Source organism: Spea bombifrons, chromosome 5 (assembly GCF_027358695.1).
Source record: "Spea bombifrons isolate aSpeBom1 chromosome 5, aSpeBom1.2.pri, whole genome shotgun sequence".
NCBI lineage: Eukaryota > Metazoa > Chordata > Amphibia > Anura > Pelobatidae > Spea > Spea bombifrons.
In genome coordinates, this window is record NC_071091.1 from 49,477,496 (window position 1) to 49,487,260 (window position 9,765).

Here is a 9,765-nt window from a genome sequence, read left to right on the forward strand (position 1 = left end):
CCGACACCCAAGCACACACACACCAGGACAGGCTCTGCCACACAGACACCCAAGCACATACACCAGGACAGGCTCTGCCACACCGACACCCAAACGCACACACCAGGAGAGGCTCTGCCACGCTGACACCCAAACACACACACCAGGACAGGTTCTGCCACACCAACACCCAAACACAAACACCAGGACAGACTCTGCCACACTGACACCCAGACACACACACCAGGACAGGTACGGACACCCACCAGACGGGCCAAGCTACAACAAAAAAGTATTTTCCACAGTTTGTCACTGACCCCCCTTTTAGAGTTTTTCCCCCTTTTGTGTAATGGCCCCAGTTGTTACCCTTGTGTATTGATGCTGCCAGCATAGATAAAATGCTGCCCTGCAGTGTGGAGGATGTATATCTGACTAGTTTGTTCCTTCCATGAGTCTATACATCCCCCATACTGCAGGGCAGCATTTTATCTGGGCTGGTCAGCAGAATATAAAAGCTATATGTGGACTGGAAAACATGGCCAATGCAGTCACCCTAATGTGCCCACACCCTTGTGTATTGCCCCCAGCTAGCCCCACATCGTATATTTATCCCACTGCCCAGCCCCCCTTTACTATTGATTTATGTGATGCCCCCAGCCAGCACCTTCTCGTGAATTAATGCCCCCCCCCCCCGGCACCCAGATTTCACTCACAGGATCTGCCCAACACCCAGAATGAAAGCATAGGGCTTTCCACCTTTGCCCCCAATCAATCTGCGCGTGGTATCCTCAAATGCCCTCCCTGTGCAATGCTTTCCCCCACTTACACATCCATGCAATCACACACATATTCATTTATTTATTATTTACAGACATTCATTCACTCATTCATATATTAGTTTCCTCATTTACAGATACTAATCATTTACAGATACTCATTCATTCACTCATTGACAGATTCTCATTAATTCCCTCAATCACACATACCCATTCATACAACCTCCCCCACCCCCTTTCCTGAACCACAGATCACTCTGTGACACTCACAGACTTCTGCAGGAGTCGCCCGGGAAAGCAGGAAAGAGCGAGGCCATGTGACGTGACACCGCTGGTTTCCTGCTTGTCCTAGGTGGAACAAGAGACGCTGCTTGCACAGCGAGCAACGTAGAGGTAAGTGGCTGGACATCAGTGGAAGTGATCGCTGGGGTTGAGACCCCTGCAATCATGGTTAATGCACAGACAAATTGTTTATAAATGGAAACAATTTAGTTCCGTGGCTACTCTCCCTAGAACTGGATGCCCAGCCAAGATCACTCTATGGCACAATGAAGACTACTCAAGGAGATAATGGAAAACCCTGCGGTTAAGGCTAAAGGTTTGAAGGAATCATTGTAACCGGTTAACATCTGTTAATGAATCTTCTGTACTGTCACGTACTGGGTATATACAGACGACTGTAATGACCCAGAGCGCCCAAACATGGAATTGCAGGAGTCATCGTGCAAGAGCAGAGACACAGGAACAGATGCAGCGTAACCACACTTCCCTGTGTGTTGGGCAATCAGGATTGTGTGGCCGCATACCAGGACCGTGAAGTAGCAGCGGGAGGTATGCAGTACAGATAACAGGATATAGAGATATCTGGAGCTAAGAACAGAAAAGGTAGGACAGAGCTAGAGGAGTAGAAGCAGGTTGCAGAATGAGGAATACAGGTTACATGGACAGGCTACACACATAAATACAGGACTAGCCTAGGACTATATGATAACAATTGGAGATTTAGTCACATCTTATGGCCATAGTATGCTTAGCCCACCACTACGCCAAAGTACTCCAATATTCAGTGGGTCCTAGCACTAAACCCTGCCTACTGAAGTACTAAACAAACTAGACATTGAAACTAAACACAAACATACTGAGTGGTCTCTCCCAGCCAAGTTACGGCACCAGGATTTTAAAAGTACCGTATTCGATTATAAGACGACCCTGATTATAAGACGACCCCCCCAAAATCTAAATATTAATTTAGGAAAAAAACAAAAAGCCTAAATATAAGACTACCCTATAGGAAAAAAAGTTTTACTAGTAAATATTAATTCATGTAAACATTTTTTTCATATTTAATAAAAGCTATGATTGAGAAAAATATATATTTTTTTATTTCCTTTTATTTGCCAACCTACCCCCCCAGTTATGCACATCTGCCCCCCAAGGTTGCCACTCTGCCCCAGAAATGCCTTATACCCCCTATTTGCCACTCTGCTCCTTTTAACCCTCTATATGCCACTCTGCCTCCAGAAATGTCTTATACCCTCCTATATGCCACTCTGCCCCATAATATGCCTTTTAACCCCCTATATGCCAGAGTGGCATATAGGGGGTTAAAAGGCATTTCTGGAGGTATATATATATATATATATATATATATATATATATATATATATATATATAGATATATATATATATATATATATATATATATATATATATATATATACACATATATATACATATATATAACTGCTAACAGCAATCACACTCCTATCAAGCCAAGGCAGCCAGTACATGCTGGAACCTGGGGATGATAGGAGTGTGAGTACAGCCCCCCTATGCCATGCTACTACCACCACCCCCTTACACATCCATGCTATCACACACACACTCATTCACAAACATTTAAATACTCATTCATTCCATTAATCACACATACTTGCTCAAAAACCCTCCCCCACCCCCTTACCTGAACTGCAGATCTCTCACTCAAAGACTTCTGCAGGGGCCCGGCTGTGCAAGCAACTTCTCTGGCCCCGCCCCCAGAGGAAGGAGGGGGAGGCAGAATTATGTTACACTTTGCTAGCTTCCTGTTCGCCTGCTGCTAGTAGAAGAGACGCTGGTCGCGACCAAAGCACCGGTAAGCAGCCTGGCCTCAGCGGACATTTTTTTGAGGTCTGATTAGAAGACGACCTCGATTATAAGACGAGGGGTATTTTTCAGAGCATTTGCTCTGAAAAACACCTCGTCTTATAATCGAGCAAATACGGTATGTACGAGCGATTGTATTGGTCACCAGCAGGGGTCTCGTCTGCCATCAACCAATGAAGTACAGGTGCACTTCATTGGTTGATGGCAGGGGAAGCCCCTGCCGGCGACCAATAGAGTTGCACATATGGACATTTAAAATCGTGGCTCCAAAGCTGCTGCGTAGTGCGTACCACGTTAACCCCGTATTATCCCCGAACACAGGAACGGGCAAATATTTGTGGAATACAAAGATCCCCCTCCCCCTGAAGACGAACACGAAGAGTTGGCCGGCGCCCAAGTCTACCGTGGAATGACCTCAAGAGAGCCTTTCATGCCAGACATCCTAGGAAGCACTGATTTGAAGCTATTGTAGCCAAAGGAGGTTCGACCAATTATTAAACCCATGAGTTCACTTACTTTACCTACCAGCACTGTAAATGTTTAATAGGTGTGTTCAATAAAGAAATTGTGTTTTGGGTGTAGAACAGATGACATGTTATGAACGATTAGTGCGGGAAACCAGGTAAAACCAAGGAATTTGTTTAAATTTTTTTTGCTACTGTATGTAGCCTGTTATCAGGTCCACATTTTAGGTTGATTAAATGACATTTTTTAATAATGCCAATCTCTGATACAAGTAATTCAACACATTATGTTCACTTAACAAAGTGTAGAGTTGCATTAGAGTTCAAGCTTTTATAGAGGTCATCATCTTCAAGTGTAACAATGTGCAAATTATGCAACTTGTTTCATGAACATGTTGGTCCCTTAGAATATATCATAAACTGGTAAATACCTACTTAAAAAGGCAAATTATCTTCTACATTTAAGGCCAGGCATGTGTCTAGAGCAACATTGTTTTAGAAGAGTTCTGTGCTTGCTTGTCTGTTTATCACTTATCTATTTTCAAACACTGTTTATCCAACTTCTGTCCATACCCACATAAAAACCAAATGTAATAATCTACAGATATACAAAATAATCTGAGTGTAATATTTGTATTATGTTGGTGCCTAATAAAAAAATCCAAATACTTTATAACGTGCACATAAACAATTTATCTGTAATGTCAGAATAATGATATATGTTAATGCAAATCTGTAATGTAAATTTAAAAGGAACATGAGATCACGCTTATAAATTAACCAGCAGGGTGCAGTGTTTATAGTGATTTATTCGTTAAGGCCTCTTTTTTTCTAATGTTTAGGACAGAATTGTTTCAGGTATAACACCAATATAAATGTTGCCGAAATCCTCTTTTATGGTACATTGATACATGCTATTAAATTGTGATTTTCAAAGTAAATAGGGAATTCATACAGCTAGGTTTTGTGTATCTGATCAAAATTTTGGGTTATCCATCTAAACATACAAAAAGTGCATTGTAGTCAATATTATCCATATATGTGGTAGAATGTGTGTACGCACAGTATATAAGCAACGCGTCATGTTTTGGTTGAAACCATACCCATTGAGACCACACACTCTGTCCCATGAATCACAATATTAAATTATGGTCATCTTAGATCTAAGGTGTCTGGGCAACTTGATTAAACTGCTTGGTGGGTAAAGTAACTAAGTAAATAATCATCAAGCAGTAACACTGTTAAACATATTAAGTTGATTAAATGTTTCAGTGTTTGTTTTATTATTAATTCTATATCACATGAGCTTTGGTTAGATCTGGCATTTGACCAGAAAGGTTTACTTACATTTAAAAAAAATAAGATTATGCATAAATTGATAGAAGTAAAATTATTTCTGCAAAATAAAAACTGATACATTTTACAGGGCCAACACTGAAAATATGTAAATTTATACAAACTTTTAGGATGTAGATGCAAACAACTTATAATTTGATGGAAACATCACTGTGTCACTGTGTGATATCAAATAGCTACAACTTTGCTTACATGTGCCCATTCAAGATGCACATTACCTATTTTCTTCAATATCTCTGGGCTTCTCTTCAACATGGTAATCTTTCCTGGTGTGACACAAGATTTCCTGTGGGCTGACTATTGGCTATTGTTCTTTCCTGTGTTGATACAAGACTTTCTGTGGGCTGATTATTGGCTATTGTTCTTGATTACATTAACGTTTACCAAGTAAAGTTCTTTATTCCCCATTATTTCAAACTAATTGCTTTTTGAATTCAGTGAATGAACCTTGGGCAATATATACAGAATTTAAGGTTTTATCTAAGTTTGTTTCCATTGCAACCAGTAGGAGGATTGTGATTCAGTTACTTGTGAAGCATTTATCTCTGGCATTACTTATGAAGCATTACCTGTGAAGAATGTATCTCTGTTTCCATTGCAACCACTAGGGGGATTGTGATTCAATTACTTGAGAAGCATTTATCATTGAATCCAGCCCGTTATCTACTTGGACAGTAGAGTGGGGTCTGAGCAGGGCCGGCGGCGTTTTAAACTTTGCCCCCCCCGGCGTCGGCGGGGGGGGGGGCAGCGTTTTAAACTTATACCCCCCCCCGGCATCGGCGGGGGGGGGCGGCGTTTTAAACTTTGCCCCAGGCGGCGTTAAGTCTTCGGCCGGCCCTGGGTCTGAGGGAGTTTTTTGGAGGCTGGTTTATCATGCTCTGGCAAATAGAATAATTTCCACTCCCACTGGGTTCCAATGGGAGCTAAATACTTTTTATCAGTTAATGTATAGGTTCTCACTACATAAATCATGCATTGTCTTAAAGGAGTGTGAGCCAGAGAAAGTAATTATGAAGTACCAAGCTCAAAAACTTCAGTTAGTATTTGTTTGATTCAATGACTCAAAATAGAGACTTTTTGCCAACAACTGCAAAATTAAATCATATCCACAAGTATTAAGCTTCCAGGGAACAAAAATAATAATAATAATAAAACAACTTTAACAGTTAAAATTTATGTACACATTTACAAACTGAATCTCACAACTGTGGCCCCTTTTGTACTGACATCTCTAACCCATTGCACATCCAATGTTAGATATCTGCGCAGGTTGTTGTCACAACACAATCTCATTACAGCCAATGAAGTACAGCTGATGGTGTAAGTACACCATGCCTTCACTCTTTCAGTCTCAAGCAATTCTCCACAAATCTACTACCTCTACTTTCTCCCATTTCAAATATATGCTGCCATCGCTACCTACCTTTCTTTAGAACTCCATCCTTGCATCTGTAGCCCCAACCACTACCCACTCTTCATTATGCTCCTTTCCTGGCACATTACACTATCCTGGCAGATTTGATGATGTGTCTATGCTGCTGAATTTAGCCTTGTCAGACTTTCAATTATAAATTCATGCTATGTTGCTATTACTCTGCTTAACCCTTGCTAAAGATCTCCTCTCTGTTTTAAATTCCATACTTCACTCTGTCACCAGTACCCCTTACACTATCGTTTGTAACCTTTTTAAAAGATAACATTTAGACAATTATACATTAAATATTTGCAAAGTATCACTCCTGCTCTCAGACTATTTTTTTGCTTTGCTCTTCCACATACTTTGAACTCCTTTCAACTAAGCCAGTTCTCTACCACGCCTCAGAGTTTGTCAACAGAAAAAATCTGCTCTGACAGATTATCCTGGTTGATGTTTCTACGTTTTCTTCATTCATGATTGATGTGATACATTTGTATCCAGTGAGTACCTGCTCCTCTGTTTCCCCTGTCTCTCTCATCAAGAGCTTTTTAGCAACTAAGCCAGTTCTCACAAGTCATTAAAGATGAGCTTTCTGTTCTTCTTTCCTCCTGCCCTACCACCTTAATTTTATCCCCTCTCAAGTAACCTGGTTCCTCTTGTCCACTCTTGTCCCTGCCCTAACATCTCCAATCTCTCCCTCTACACTTGATCTTAGCCATCCTCCATGAAGAATGCCACCCATCTTGAAAAAGCTCTTCCTGGACCCTACTAGTCTGGCAAAGTACCACCCATCCTCTCTATGTCCACTCTTCTCCAAGTTCTTTGAATAAGTTATATATACCTTACCAACCAATTTACTCGATCTGCTTTAATTTGGATCTCATAAAGTGAGCAATTATTTAAGCAATCCTGAATCCAAGTGTTACTAATCATCCTTAGCCTTCCTGCTGCTTTTGACACCCTTCACAATCTTGATCTCTGTGTCCTTTTCTAGATCACATCCTACTAGTCGTAAAACCCAATCTCACCAAAAATTCTTATCTTCCATTCAACAACAACATTAGTTTGACAGTCTCTCTCAGTGTCAATGATGCATTATCCCTTCCTCACAAGCTCGCTGCCTTGGTGTCATCATTAACTCCGACCTCTCATTCCTCCCTCACATTCAAGTCTGTTTCAAAAATACGCCGCCTACATCTTAAAAATGCATTCATAGCCTTCCTAACACTAGATGCAACTAAAGCTCTTGGTCATACACTTGTTATCTCCCATCTTTACTACTGCAACTTTGTCTCTCTCTGTCTCTTAAACAAAATTATACGTATACAGGTGCCACAATGAGAACAGTATAATTTTTCCAGGCTTATATTCCTTACCCATCACTCTTCAGATATCTCACCCCTATGTCAGTATCTTCAGTGGTTGCCTGTATACTTCAGGGTTTAATGAAAAATCCATATTCTCACCTATAAAGCTTTTTATAGCTGTTCCCCTACCTATATATCCTCACTTATATCCAAGTTCCCACCTATCTGGTCCCTCCTCTCATCTGATGATCTTTGTCTCTCAACTACTCTAATTTCTACCTCTCATTCACGTACGCCAGACTACTCAAAGGGCTGCCCCTATGTTTTAGATTGCCCTACCTTGCTTTTGCAGTTTTTAACAAGTTTCGCAATTATACAGGTGCATCAATGAGAACAATATCTATAAAAAAGGTCAATATCCATTTTATAAAAGATTTTAACTGGAGATGCCAACTGTGATAAACATATTCATGTTATGTTTATGCTGACAGATCATTCAACAGGAAACAATAAATTGAGCATGCTTTTTATGCAGTACTTAATAAATCAACAACAGAATATTTATTGTTTTATGAATATATGAATTGAAAATCTCATATGGTCTGAATCTTCTGATTTTAATCTACAAATGTCTAGAAACACAAGTACAAAAAAATACATTTTTGATGCAGTAATGCCTTTCACTTTTGCCCACATCTGAAACAGTCATGAAAGTGTGTGGTTCCCACCTAATTTTGCAGAAATAGTGTGGTCCAAAACATGGTCTCTTTGGATGTGGTTAGGATGCATTGGAGAACAGCAGCTAGTTCTCTCAGGTCTCCATTAAAACAGGACATACATGTCTAAAAAAACAAAGCAACTTTAGTGAGAAGTTCTACCTGTGGGTACTCACAAGAAAAAATATACTTTGTAATGGTAGGCAGCCAGCAAAAGAAAGCACAGGAGCACTCAACGCAGTTTTTCGCTCCAAGACAGGGTAAAAGAGTGCATGAGCAAGGCGACAACATTCTCAGTTGCCACAGTTGCTCACCTACTTGCCCTAAAGTTGTTACTGGCTACTAAGCGCATGTCCTACTATTCAGTGTATTCATATGTATGACCTGGCTCAGCTGACTTCCCTTCTGGCTCCTAACTTTGCTGATCTCCATATCCCAGACCCCAGCTCGTTTGATTACCCGCTCTGGCTGCTGACCCTGGATAGTCTCTTGGATTACAATTTTGTAATAATCATAATAAAGGTGTTTTGCATCATACTTTTTGTCTGGTCCCTGGTCCCCAACATTACACAAGGGCCAGGAATCTGGATGGTGCAGGCAATCCACCTATACCTAATTTATTCACAGGTTGGACCAGCAGGCAGGGCCGGCCTTTGGGGTGTGCGACCTGTGCGACCGCACAGGGCGCCACACTCCAGGGGGCGCCGCCGCCGCCGCCGGGTCCTCCGCCGCCGCCGCTGCTGCTGCCGCCGCCGCGGGGTCCTCCTCCGCAGCCGCCACGGGGTCCTCCGTCGCCGCCGCCGCCGCCGCGGGGTCCTCCGCCGCTGCTGCTGCCGCCCCCCCCACCTCTGCACCTAAATGAAAACATTGTTGGTTTTTTTTAACTTTATTTAACAACCTCCATGTTAAATAAAGTTTTTTTTAACTTTATTTAACATGGAGGATGCTAAATAAAGTTAAAAAAACCAACAATGTTTTCATTTATGTCCCGGGCAGGGGCGCCGAGCGGTTGCTCGTGAAGTTCTCAGCAACCGCTCGACGCCCCTTACTCTCCGTGGGGGGGATAGTTTGAAGGAAGAGGCAGAGGGGGGGTAGTTTGAAGGAAGAGGCAGAGGGGGGGTAGTTTGAAGGGGCAGAGGGGGGGGGTAGTTTGAAGGGGCAGAGGGGGGGTAGTTTGAAGGGGCAGGGGGGGGTAGTTTGAAGGGGCAGAGGGGGGGGGTAGTTTGAAGGGGCAGAGGGGGGGGTAGTTTGAAGGGGCAGAGGGGGGGGTAGTTTGAAGGGGCAGAGGGGGGGGGGTAGTTTGAAGGGGCAGAGGGGGGGGTAGTTTGAAGGGGCAGAGGGGGGGTAGTTTGACGGGGCAGAGGGGGGGTAGTTTGAAGGGGCAGAGGGGGGTAGTTTGAAGGGGCAGAGGGGGGTAGTTTGAAGGGGCAGAGGGGGGTAGTTTGAAGGGGCAGAGAGGGGAGTAGTTTGAAGGGGCAGAGGGGAGTAGTTTGAAGGGGCATAGGGGGGTAGTTTGAAGGGGCATAGGGGGGTAGTTTGAAGGGGCGGGGGGGTAGTTTGAAGGGGCAGGGGGGGTAGTTTGAAGGGGCAGAGGGGGGGGAGTGA